Source organism: Lissotriton helveticus, chromosome 2_1 (assembly GCF_964261635.1).
Source record: "Lissotriton helveticus chromosome 2_1, aLisHel1.1, whole genome shotgun sequence".
NCBI lineage: Eukaryota > Metazoa > Chordata > Amphibia > Caudata > Salamandridae > Lissotriton > Lissotriton helveticus.
This window is the reverse complement of record NC_136059.1, coordinates 166,998,797-167,011,327: the sequence shown is the minus strand read 5'-3', so window position 1 is coordinate 167,011,327 and position 12,531 is coordinate 166,998,797.

The following is a 12,531-nucleotide window of genomic DNA, read 5'->3' as shown; positions in this document are numbered from 1 at the left end:
GGGTACGAAAAAGTGAAACAATGAGTATATCCCATCCTCGTCGCCATCAAAATGTAGTAATTAAGTCCAGCCGAGTTGAGGTATTTCAAGAGGTATTTATTGAGATGTTAAGTAATCAGGAATAAGTCAAGAACAAGACCCACCAGGAGCCACCAGCAGGCAGCTCAGCCCCATCATAACTGTGTGTTTCTTTCAACCTTCACTCAACATCCTATGATGAATCACAGTGCAGAGGCATTCCAAAGGCATTCCACTAGAAAGCATCATTTTGTCCACCATAAGCGTGGAAGGGTATACTCAGACATGAGTCCCTTGCTCACTGCTCCATCAGGATTCAAGCAAGCCGGGCCGACGACGCCTGAAATGGCAGAAACCGGTCCCCGGAAGCTTGTCTCCTTTCTGGTGAAGAATTGGCTTGGTAGTTTGGTCTGCCCTGTTCCCATGATGCACTGGGCCAGGGACAGACTAATTTGCATATTGCCAGGTTCTGAGCTGGGATGGGGCAGTGAGCTAAATAACGGTGATGGATCAAGCCCTGATCTTTGGACTGGGTAAGAGTGGTCTGCTTAATTCAGACACTCTGTTCATCACCACCCCCTTTTCTGAATCATTTTGTCCACCATAAGCGTGGAAGGGTATACTCAGACATGAGTCCCTTGCTCACTGCTCCATCAGGATTCAAGCAAGCCGGGCCGACGACGCCTGAAATGGCAGAAACCGGTCCCCGGAAGCTCGTCTCCTTTCTGGTGAAGAATTGGCTTGGTAGTTTGGTCTGCCCTGTTCCCATGATGCACTGGGCCAGGGACAGACTAATTTGCATATAGCCAGGTTCTGAGCTGGGATGGGGCAGTGAGCTAAATAACGGTGATGGATCAAGCCCTGATCTTTGGACTGGGTAAGAGTGGTCTGCTTAATTCAGACACTCTGTTCATCACCACCCCCTTTTCTGAATCATTTTGTCCACCATAAGCGTGGAAGGGTATACTCAGACATGAGTCCCTTGCTCACTGCTCCATCAGGATTCAAGCAAGCCGGGCCGACGACGCCTGAAATGGCAGAAACCGGTCCCCGGAAGCTTGTCTCCTTTCTGGTGAAGAATTGGCTTGGTAGTTTGGTCTGCCCTGTTCCCATGATGCACTGGGCCAGGGACAGACTAATTTGCATATAGCCAGGTTCTGAGCTGGGATGGGGCAGTGAGCTAAATAACGGTGATGGATCAAGCCCTGATCTTTGGACTGGGTAAGAGTGGTCTGCTTAATTCAGACACTCTGTTCATCACCACCCCCTTTTCTGAAGTGGATAAAGGCATGCATAGAAATATGCCATAGTAGAATATAACAGTGTCCTAAGAAACTACAAATACTACTGCAGTAAATGAGACTCCAGGCCATGATTCCCAGGTCATTCCCCATTTTCATGCGTTTCACACACAGGAATTTCCCGTGGGACCTCATGCTAAAAACTCAATGCTTTTAAATTGAATAGTTAATGGTTTTAAAAATGATTTAGACTATTCCCTCTATGGAGTAGGCATTACCAGTCCTCTGTATGAGGACTCCTTTGGATCTAAATTTAAGCCTTTGGCTGTATGTCTTCACTGGAAGGGTGTGTTGGGAAGCTACACCCCAGCTGCACACATGCCAATAGACCCTATTCAGAATGGAGACTCCCAATTTTCGAGGCCAAACATTGCTTTCTTTTTTTTCTCTCCCACGTGAAGTTGCCTCTGCTTCAACCGAAGTCAGTGAGGAAAATTCACTCCCTTGATTTATTTTCAAAATCTGCCATCATCCTTTTTTATGTTTGCAAGCAGCTGGGTTATATTCACTATGGCTAAGCATCCCTCAAGCATAAAACAAGTTTCAGTGGCAGCTTACAGCTATTATGAATAGCTGTCAACATCCAATCAGATCGGTCCTAATCTAGGGACGTATTCTTATTGGTTGAATGGTGGTCAATCAGAATTGCTGAAACAGAACATATAGGAGGTGCATGGACTGCCCACTTCTTGCCGGCTGCCTGGTAATCAATATATAGAACAGTGCAGAAGCGAATCCCGGAAAAGGTATATCCGTCCCTAGATGTGCTTCTACACATCCTACCACCCTGTAGGTAAAACCATGGATTGGTGGTAGCACAGCAACCCTGCTCCTTTGCAGTTGGCCATACGGTCCACAACATCAGCACTGAGACAGCACCATGCAGCAACAGAGGTGAGCGTGCCACTGAAAGCTCAAGCCTGAAGCCTGGCTCGGGCACCACTCAAGGTCCTGATGGAACCTTGAGCCCATAACAAGCTGAGCTTTCACATGGCTTCTGCCTGCCCCCCCCCCCGCCCCCTCTAACTAGGATATGGCGTTATGGTCAGAGGCGAACGTGGAAGTGGGGCAACAGGTTTGAGTCTCAATGTCAGCACATGGGCAAAACACTTGGGGGGATATTCTCAACAACGTGTGATAACCATTGCAAAAGTAACTTAATGCAACTATCAACATCGCAGTCTATCGCCAGAAAATTACGCTTTGTTAACTAAGTATTCACAACACGGAGGCACCATGCGATAGGCCCCTGACAATGCTTCAAATGTACGTGATAAAGTCAACTTGATGCCCCCAAAATGCAAAACATGAACGCAAAAAAGTTGCGATGAGGCCAATCGTGATACAAAAAGCAGCGAAAACCAGCAACAGGCATGCAAATCCCACACATCTAGCGGGAAAATGCACTATAAAAACAACAAAAGGAACACAATAAAAACAATCCAAAGTGCGTAGCAACATGGATACACCCGGACTGCGTTCAGAGGCCAACGCGAACCCCACAAGCCCCACAGACCACCAGCAAGAAACAACGGGTTCGGGGAAGGCCAAGGAGAAGAGAGAGAGGAAGACAGGGTGCAGTCCGCAGGCAAACCAGATCAGCATCACGGAGGTGACAGTACAGTACTATCAACTGACCCACAATTAGACTACAATGATTGCAGTCGGAGTGTCGAGGAGGTCAATCGAGGAGGCCAAGAGGTGCTGGCATGATGTAAAAATCTAAACCAGGCACAAAGCTGCTGCCAACAGGAAGGCAGCAACGGCGACAGGAGGTGGGAGTCTAGCGCCACAGAAGGAGCTGGAGGAAACAGAGGCCACAGTCATCAGTGTGGAGATGGTGCAAGGAGTTGGGAGTCCGGACAAAGCTCGGGAGGACCTGAAACAATATCAACAGGGTGTGTAATGACCAGGGACTGGGGGCACGGGGGGAGATGGGTACAATGGCACACATGCACAATGATGTGTAGCACACTGCACACCCACAATGACCCTGGATCATGTCCCTGATCCCCGTGGCACACTGCAGCATACACACATAGCAATAACAGCACATCCACACTGACAACAATGTGGTACAATGTGCAACCCTGACACTGAAGAACAGAGGAAACAACTGGCTCCGCACATGCGCAGAAACAGGCCAACTACATCTGACAGAGCTGGAAACTGTGAGATGGAAATGTACGCATACAACCTCACATCCGTCATGTAGTCCAAATGTCCACTGTCCCGCATCTAAATCCAGCACCTCCAAAACAGTCACAATGTACATTGTCATACAGTCTGCATGTAAACAAGAACAATGCGCCAACATACATGTTAACACAATGTCAACATGCATCTCCCCTTCACATTGCAGAGGGACACACAACACCTCCATCAGAGCAGAGCAGACTACTCATCAGTGATGCCAGAGAGGACTACCACACCTTCGACAACGACGCCCTACAACAGCCCATGGACATGCCAGGCAACCCACCACCAGGACCGGGGCAGCCAAGCTACATAGAGGAGAACACAGTCCCTGAAACAGACCACACAGCAGGAAGCACCCGCAAGCACTGCTGGCTCCCAACACTTCACCGACCCACACATGGCATCCCAATGCCAGGTGTCAGAATGCCAAAAGGAGGTGGGCGAACAGGTACTGGTGGGGTCCAAACCCATGGAAGACGAACTAGATCACATATGTTGGTGTCTATGATCCTTCATGGACCACCTACAACCCACAAAGGAGACCCACACTGCCACAGAGACACATGCTTATGCTCATTTCCAGTACAGAACCATGCCCAGAGGCACGCAATTATCCATCACACACCCACTTTGGCTCAGCGTATGAAGGCCCAGTCCACTCCTCTTACGTATTGAGTGGGTGATGACAAAGCTACATGTCTAAGCTCTAACCCGGTGACTGCATCCGCTGTACACAGCACAATGTAATGGCGTAGGGCCCAGGGCCCTCATGCATACAACATGATCAGAGGGACACACGCAGATTGTATGTGGAACTGGCTACAGGCACGTGCGCCTGGCCCCTTTAGTGGCAGGGTCACATGTACAGTGATGCCTGTGCTGGATGTGTGTGGGGTGAGTGTAAGCCAGCCCGCACAGAGTGGTTGGTGCTGGCAACAACTTGAACAGTGAACACCATTAAAACGGAAACTGAAAACACCATCATAACAGAGACAACTGCTGAGCAACATGGAGGTAGCCGGAGCAAGTACAGAGGTCACCCAATATGCAAACATAAGTGTCCGTGAGTTGCAGTGCACTGAGGTTGGGGCACTAGAGCTGAGCGCGCTGATGTGATGAAATTGTCTTGTATTGTGTCCCTTTGGGATATACCCTAATGCAGCTGCAGTGGGGTGTGTTACATCTGTATAATCTCCCTCATCGTCGTCCCAGGTCTCCCTCACTGCCTGAGGTGACATTGCTGCACAACCTCTCCACAGCACAAAACTCAATCTGTAACAATCCATTGGTTGCGGTGCACTGAGTCAGTGGCACCTGGAATGCTGAGGAGGGTATCAGGCAGATGATGGGATCCACGACAGGTGTGAGAAACTCATTTAGTCTGCCAGTACCACTGCTTTGACTCTGGCAGATGGCGGTTGGAGATGGTCCTGGCGATAGTGGTGTGTGCCTCCTGCGGTGATGCGATGTCCGGGCCGGTCAGGACTCGATTGAATGTATGAGCCTGGTGGACCACAGTTGAGGCTAGAGGCAGCGGACAGTCCAGGGCCACAGACACATGGCTTTGAAGACCCCAAGGCCGTCGTCGCAGAGGCCATCCAATATTCAATCAGATCGGGTCCCTGACTTGAGCTGCACAGGCTTAGTGGCCCCGGATGCACAGCGCCCGCCACAGGCACACCACAACGGGACAGTGACTTGCATTCCACTGAGGTAGGGCCACGCAGACTGAGCGGGTCCTCGATGATGTCCATGGGGACTGTGGAGGAGGGTCACGGGGGACAGTGGTAGGTGTCCTCCAGGGCATGATGCAGAGGGTAGTAGCCGTCCGGAAGCAGCAAATGGAGGAGTGGAATGCTACTGCCTCGTTACCACCACCATTTCAGTTTCAGTTACATGAGGATGAAGACAACCCCCTAGTCCATATACTCAGACGCCAACAAAGTTCTACCAGAGAGTGTCCATGAATGTCGGGAACAGACTTAGTGGCAACGGGGCTGAGAGGGGATGTAGTCTGCGATGATGCAGGTACAATGATATGAACTCCACCATTGCTGAGTCAAGACTCAGTCCCAACTGTGTGACCTACTCGACCGCAGTGTAGGCCGGAGGCAGCGGTCAGCAGTGGCATACAACCACGTGTTGTTGGATCACGATGCACAGAGTTAGTGACACCAGGGCAGTTGTCGGTAGTGTTCAATCACCTCCGTAACGATGATCCTTCTTTCCTCCAGACTGCAATGCGTCATCCTCTTACACCTCTCCTTGCATGCAATAATATGTACTCTGCCTTTGAAAAATGGATACTCAGTTCCAATTGTGTGACCTACTCGAGTGCAGTGTAAGCCGATGTCCGTCATCTGCATGGCCCCACATACACGTGTGGTTGTACTGCTATGCACAGACTTGGTGGCACCACATCAAAGTGAGTATAGTGATATAAACTAAGCCATAATTAATGTTCTCTGCAATTGTGTAATCAAGACTCAGTTCCAAATGTGTGACCTACTCTTCCACTGTGTCTGCCAGTGGAGTACGTCAATGAGAAAGGAGTATTGTGGGCCTGTGTTGCGCAGGCCGTGAGGGTCTGGAGGCGGATGCCATGGTTGTGGGCCTAGGGATTGGAGCTTGCACCGGCACGTGGTGGGCCCTCTTCGACACACGCCGGTGTCGGCAGGTGGGCATTGAGGCCTGGGTGCAGCAGGTGCACAGGATGGCAGGCAACTCCGCTCACGGCGACGGAGTCGGCCTCGTGGTGGGTTGAGAGGTGCCGTCCTGGCAGAGACCTTGGGCATTCCAGAAGAGGACCATGCCCAGAGTTACGTGCCTTTTATTCACACCCATACACTGGCCTGCCGTACGCTGGGCCAGCCCACTCTGCTCACGAGCTTCCCCACTGGCTAGATTTCGTCCACTGTCCACTACACTCCAAAAACCAGCAGTGTGTGTCGACATGAATATGTGTGTTGTCTGCATACTGCAGTCTGGCCATCACATCCAGACCACACTTGGTATTGTGTACGCTCTCATTCATGGGTCAGTTGCCTCCTACGCACATGCCTGGTTCCCACCTCTACCCACTTTCTGTTATTGTGTGGCTGAGATGCCATGCCGTGGATGGCTTATGTACATGGCTGGCCCAGGTTCCCACAGTGAGTTGTGCTATTGTTTCTGGTGGGTGAGCATGTTGTATGTAAGTTTGTAACATGTGCATTCCCAGGGGTGTGCGTTGCATGATTGTGGAGTTGAGGTGTGTGGTGTGTTCATTTGGTACTTGCCAACAAGCAGGGCTTTTCCGTAGGTGACATCCTGGTAGCGCTGGTTGATGATGTACTGTCGGAAGATGTAGGAATCATGCACACTGCCAGGGTGCCTGGCGTCGACGTTGGTGGAGATTCCTGGGTGGGCAACTATTGCCTGCACATTGAAGGAATACGTGTGCTTTCTGTTGCGGTTATTGTGTGCAGTGTTGCCAGGGGGCACAAGTAGGACATTTGTGCAGTCAACTGCCCCCTCACATGTGCGGGAAGCCAGCTATGGCATAGACACCTTGCTTGGTCTCCAGATGTTCCTGTGCAGTGTGGGGGAAGTTTAGATAGTGGTGTACCAGGCTGATGATGTCATCCACAACCGTTGTGTGGAACTTAGATTGGGCTGGCTGTGATACTCCTCTGACTCTGGCGGTTGTTGGTTGGAGGGTACCAGTGGCACACAGATGCAGCACGGCCAGCAGCCTTGTCTGAGGTGGTATGTTTGTTGTCCACTGTGTTGGTACCATCAGCCTGTAGGCAATGGTGGTCCAGATGCGAATGATGGTTGTCCCTTTGAGCCTGTAGTGGGCAATGGCATTCTCTGGTGTTGGGTCTGTGAGGTTGGTGCGTCTTCAGAGGGTCGCTGTCTTTGTCTGCGCAGCCTCAGTGTTTTTCCGGGGAGTGGGGCGGTAGAGGTCCGGGGGTGGGGGGTGGTGGCGGTGGGTGTTGTGGCCCTCTTGTGTGTCCAGGCTGCATGATCAGAGGCTCCATGGCATCTGTGGCTCTGGGCTGGGCTCCCTTTTCTGGTGCAGGCTGTCGTCCGACTTTACACCAGGTCAGAGCAGGTATTAATTTCCTGCTGCTAACGCGCCTTATCGCCTGTTTTGGAATCATATCGCCGATCTGGCTGGTCGTTGAGAATGTTGCGGAGTGGTGTTGTCGCGGCTTTTTGCACGGGAACGCCTACTCTGCATCTCATTAGCGATAGTTGCTGGGGTCATCTGTGGCGATGTTTTTTGCGGCTGCTATTGTAGGAAAACTGGTGATATGGGCTGTTGGCACCAGCTTTTGAATGGGGCGATAAATCTATCACCACTTTGGCTGCGATAAAGTGTTGTTAGGGGCATCTTTATAATGACCCGCTGCACTTTTACGCCAACTGTGGAATTTTAGTTTGTGTATTGAACATCATCTACGCCATCTTGCAGACTCACGTATGAACATACACGACAGCCATTTTAGGTACCATGGTCTCCCTGTTCACGATCACCCGTCAGCACACTTCCCTGACCCTGCAAGCATCCCCCATGCACCCTGACCGCCCCCGCTCTCACATGCACAAGTCATGAACCCTTCTCCTTCTGCATGACGCTTTCATGAATGAATCACACCCCGCGCCTGACCAGCACCTCCTCTCCTTCCATGAATACCCCTCTGTGGATAAACCCTTCCTCCACGCTCGATTGTCCACACCGATCCTTCCTTTCATGAATATCTCTCCTTTGATGACCCCTTCCTCTGAGCCCGATTGCCTGTACGAACCGCTGGTCATCCCTTAGCCTGAGGATACAGTTTATTGCCCACTACTGTATGCACTCGCCTCTCTTGAAAGGAGCCACTATTGATCATGACCTCCCCACCCCCTGAGATTCGATCAGGCGCACACATCCCAAAGGAATCGGCAGAACACTCAGCTGCGTGATAGCCCCCTCCCATTGTATGAGGGGTAAGGGCCTCTACTGTTGTCATGTGTTGGAATTGGCCGGAACTGGGGGGGTGCCGGGGATGTCATCCTCATACTTCACAATGTCTTTGTTGTAATAAAGAACGTTCACATGTCTTAAACCAGTGTATAAAAGACCAGGCCCCAGAGAGGCTGGGAGAGCACCTCGAGACGATACCTTGTTGTCCGATCTGACGTGTTCTGATCCGTCTGAATAAAACTTGTTTCCTGTCTTCCTGTCTCCAGCACCTGCCTCTTTATTGGATAACTTCGTATGGTATTAGAGGCGTTTTACGCCGGGCAAATTTAACTTAGGAAACATCAACTGAACCGCCTGACCGTTTTGAATTGATCTTTATCAATTGGCGTCCCAAACGCGGGGCCCATCAGCGACACGTGGATCCAGTGGGAGAGGTCCCGACGACAGAGTGAACGACTGCAACGATCGGGAGAGCTCCTGTCCGATAAACCCTCGTCTGACAGCCGATCATCTGAACTTCACTGATTCCGAGCAGACCTCTCCCGAGTGATCTACGGTCCTGACTGGGAACCACCAGGAGTGCGGCGATAGCAACAGAGAATAGAGGACGATCGGGCGCTGGAAGCGGAAGACGAGAAACTGTCCACGCGGTCCGGGTAAGGTCGTGACATACGACAAATTGCGAAATTGATTGTTTGATTGTTTGAAAATACTAGTATTACTCACTTTATTGTCTCTGAGAGATTCTCTATTTGCAAACAAGCACAGAGTCGCCATACTCTGTTTAGTCTTTGCAGATAGTGAAGGATAGGTAACGCGGACTTTTGTCCCCCATTGTAATCTGCCGTGCCTATTTTTCTCCCCATTGATTGATTGTTTGAATCGAGCATTGAGTTGTTCGAAGTTGGTTCTCTTAAGGATCTTCTCTGCTTACAAACGGGGAAGAATAGGAATATTCTCTCTCCCTTTGTAGAAAGTGAAGGGTAGGTAACGCAGGCTTTTGCCCCCATTGTAACCCGTCGTGCCTACTTCATTCCTCATTGATTGATTGTTTATCCAAACATTGACTGTTTGGAATTGGTTCTTTCTGGAGGTATTCTCTGTTTGCAAACAGCGTAGAATAGAATATTCTGTCCAGTCTTTGCAAGTAGTGAAAAGATAGGTAGTGCAGGCTTTTGCCCCCATTGTAATCCGTCATGCCTATCTTCTCCCCATTGGTTAGTAGTTGGGTCAACCCGGACCGCTTATTAGAGATGAACCATCCAGCTCCATTGGAAGGCACCCCTAATAAGGACATGTTTACTAAGCAAGGACTAGTCGCTATAGCTTATAGTAAGTTATGGCATAAATATACAAAAAAGAATCCCGAAGGTCAGTGGCCACTGATAGGTTCTTTTGATGAAAATAAAATAAAACATTAGAAGCAGCTGTAAAAATAAATAAGGCAACGCCCACTATGCTCGATAGTATTGGCATGTGGCGCAAAGAAGCAGAACAGCGAAGGAAAAGAGAAGAAGCAAAAATAGTGAAAGAGTTACGAAAAGCAGCCCATCTGGCCGCAAAAGAACTAGATGAAGAAATAAGAAGAAGAGAGGAAGTTAAACAAACACAAGAATCAGGACTGGCAGGCCAATGCCCTGTCAGGCACCCCCCTACGTTCTACCCGGAGATGCCCTCCAAACAGCGGGCAAATGACGAGTTACTGCTCGGTCCTCCAATTATCTACATGCCCCCTCCTTATGCTCCCTGCCAGCCTCTAGCACAACACTCACTAGTTCAGAGTGCAGTCGAGGGTAACCCTAGCGCTAGTGCCCCGACTCTTAAGGCCTTCACACCGGACGCATTGGTAACAACACCAGATGAACTCAAGACTGACAACCAGCTAACAGCCAGACCAAATAGGTTGTGCAAAGATGAGCGGGATGGAATCGACAAGATAGCAAAAACATTGGTAGAACGGAAGGAGAGCGAAGAATATACGATGAATATGCACAACTCACATGCCGGTAGTCACAGACGGCATTTCGTTCTGCGGTTCAGCTACCACACCCTGAACGCATATGAGGATAGGTACCAGAATAAGGGTCCTGCAAAACTAACGACTCTATATAGAAGGGTCGATGTTGGAGATGGGACTGAGAGCGATGTGACGGACCTCTTCATGCAAACGCTTGAGGTCTTCCGCCACCTCGCGGAACAGAAACCAGAGGTCAAGATCACAGTCCCTGAGACGATTGAGCCTTCATTAGAAGCAGCCAACACTATGATGCCTATCAGAGAAGCTGCCCCCTATTGGGTTCCCCCAAGAGGTCAGGGAACAAACGATGATATCAACCACGCAGATGCAAAGGGGAGGGTTGTGTATAATTGGGTATACCAAACCATGGGATCGGCAAGACATTTTAACTTTTAGGCAAACCCTGCCCGATTTAAGGAAGAACCCTACAGCATTTTATACCGAACTAGGCACAGCCTTGGGCTCAACTATAATGACTCTATCGGACATTGATTTGTTTTTCGGGTTGCGTCTGCCGGCCGATGTGTGGAAGCAAATCCGGAAAGCCGACCACACAGATCTGTTCGGACACACCTGGAAACAACTCAATGAACTAGATGGGCAGCGAGAGCCCGGAAAGAAACCTGTAAAAGACATACTAGAACTCCTGGACAAAATAGTGCAGAAACTAAAGACATTAATCCCAGAGAAGAAGGTAGACTGGTCGGTAGTCACGGCTTGCCGCCAGAAACCCCAGGAAGACGTATCAGAATATTTCTCCCGATTTGAAACGGTGGTCTCCGACTACAGTGGCCAAGACATGACCACCGCAACCGGACAACACCTATTCGTGCAAAACTACGTAAAAGGGCTATCGCAAGAGGTCTCCCAGAAGTTACAGACGAGTGAGAGTAGTTGGGGAGCCTCCAAACCTGCAGCTATCCTTCAGATGGCTCAGTATTACGAACACCAAAAGAACGAGAACGAGAGGGCGACTGAGAGAAAGAAAAAGGACTTAAAGGAACGAGTGATGATTGCTCAATTACAGGTTCTGAGCTGGGATGGGGCAGTGAGCTAAATAACGGTGATGGATCAAGCCCTGATCTTTGGACTGGGTAAGAGTGGTCTGCTTAATTCAGACACTCTGTTCATCACCACCCCCTTTTCTGAATCATTTTGTCCACCATAAGCGTGGAAGGGTATACTCAGACATGAGTCCCTTGCTCACTGCTCCATCAGGATTCAAGCAAGCCGGGCCGACGACGCCTGAAATGGCAGAAACCGGTCCCCGGAAGCTTGTCTCCTTTCTGGTGAAGAATTGGCTTGGTAGTTTGGTCTGCCCTGTTCCCATGATGCACTGGGCCAGGGACAGACTAATTTGCATATAGCCAGGTTCTGAGCTGGGATGGGGCAGTGAGCTAAATAACGGTGATGGATCAAGCCCTGATCTTTGGACTGGGTAAGAGTGGTCTGCTTAATTCAGACACTCTGTTCATCACCACCCCCTTTTCTGAAGTGGATAAAGGCATGCATAGAAATATGCCATAGTAGAATATAACAGTGTCCTAAGAAACTACAAATACTACTGCAGTAAATGAGACTCCAGGCCATGATTCCCAGGTCATTCCCCATTTTCATGCGTTTCACACACAGGAATTTCCCGTGGGACCTCATGCTAAAAACTCAATGCTTTTAAATTGAATAGTTAATGGTTTTAAAAATGATTTAGACTATTCCCTCTATGGAGTAGGCATTACCAGTCCTCTGTATGAGGACTCCTTTGGATCTAAATTTAAGCCTTTGGCTGTATGTCTTCACTGGAAGGGTGTGTTGGGAAGCTACACCCCAGCTGCACACATGCCAATAGACCCTATTCAGAATGGAGACTCCCAATTTTCGAGGCCAAACATTGCTTTCTTTTTTTTCTCTCCCACGTGAAGTTGCCTCTGCTTCAACCGAAGTCAGTGAGGAAAATTCACTCCCTTGATTTATTTTCAAAATCTGCCATCATCCTTTTTTATGTTTGCAAGCAGCTGGGTTATATTCACTATGGCTAAGCATCC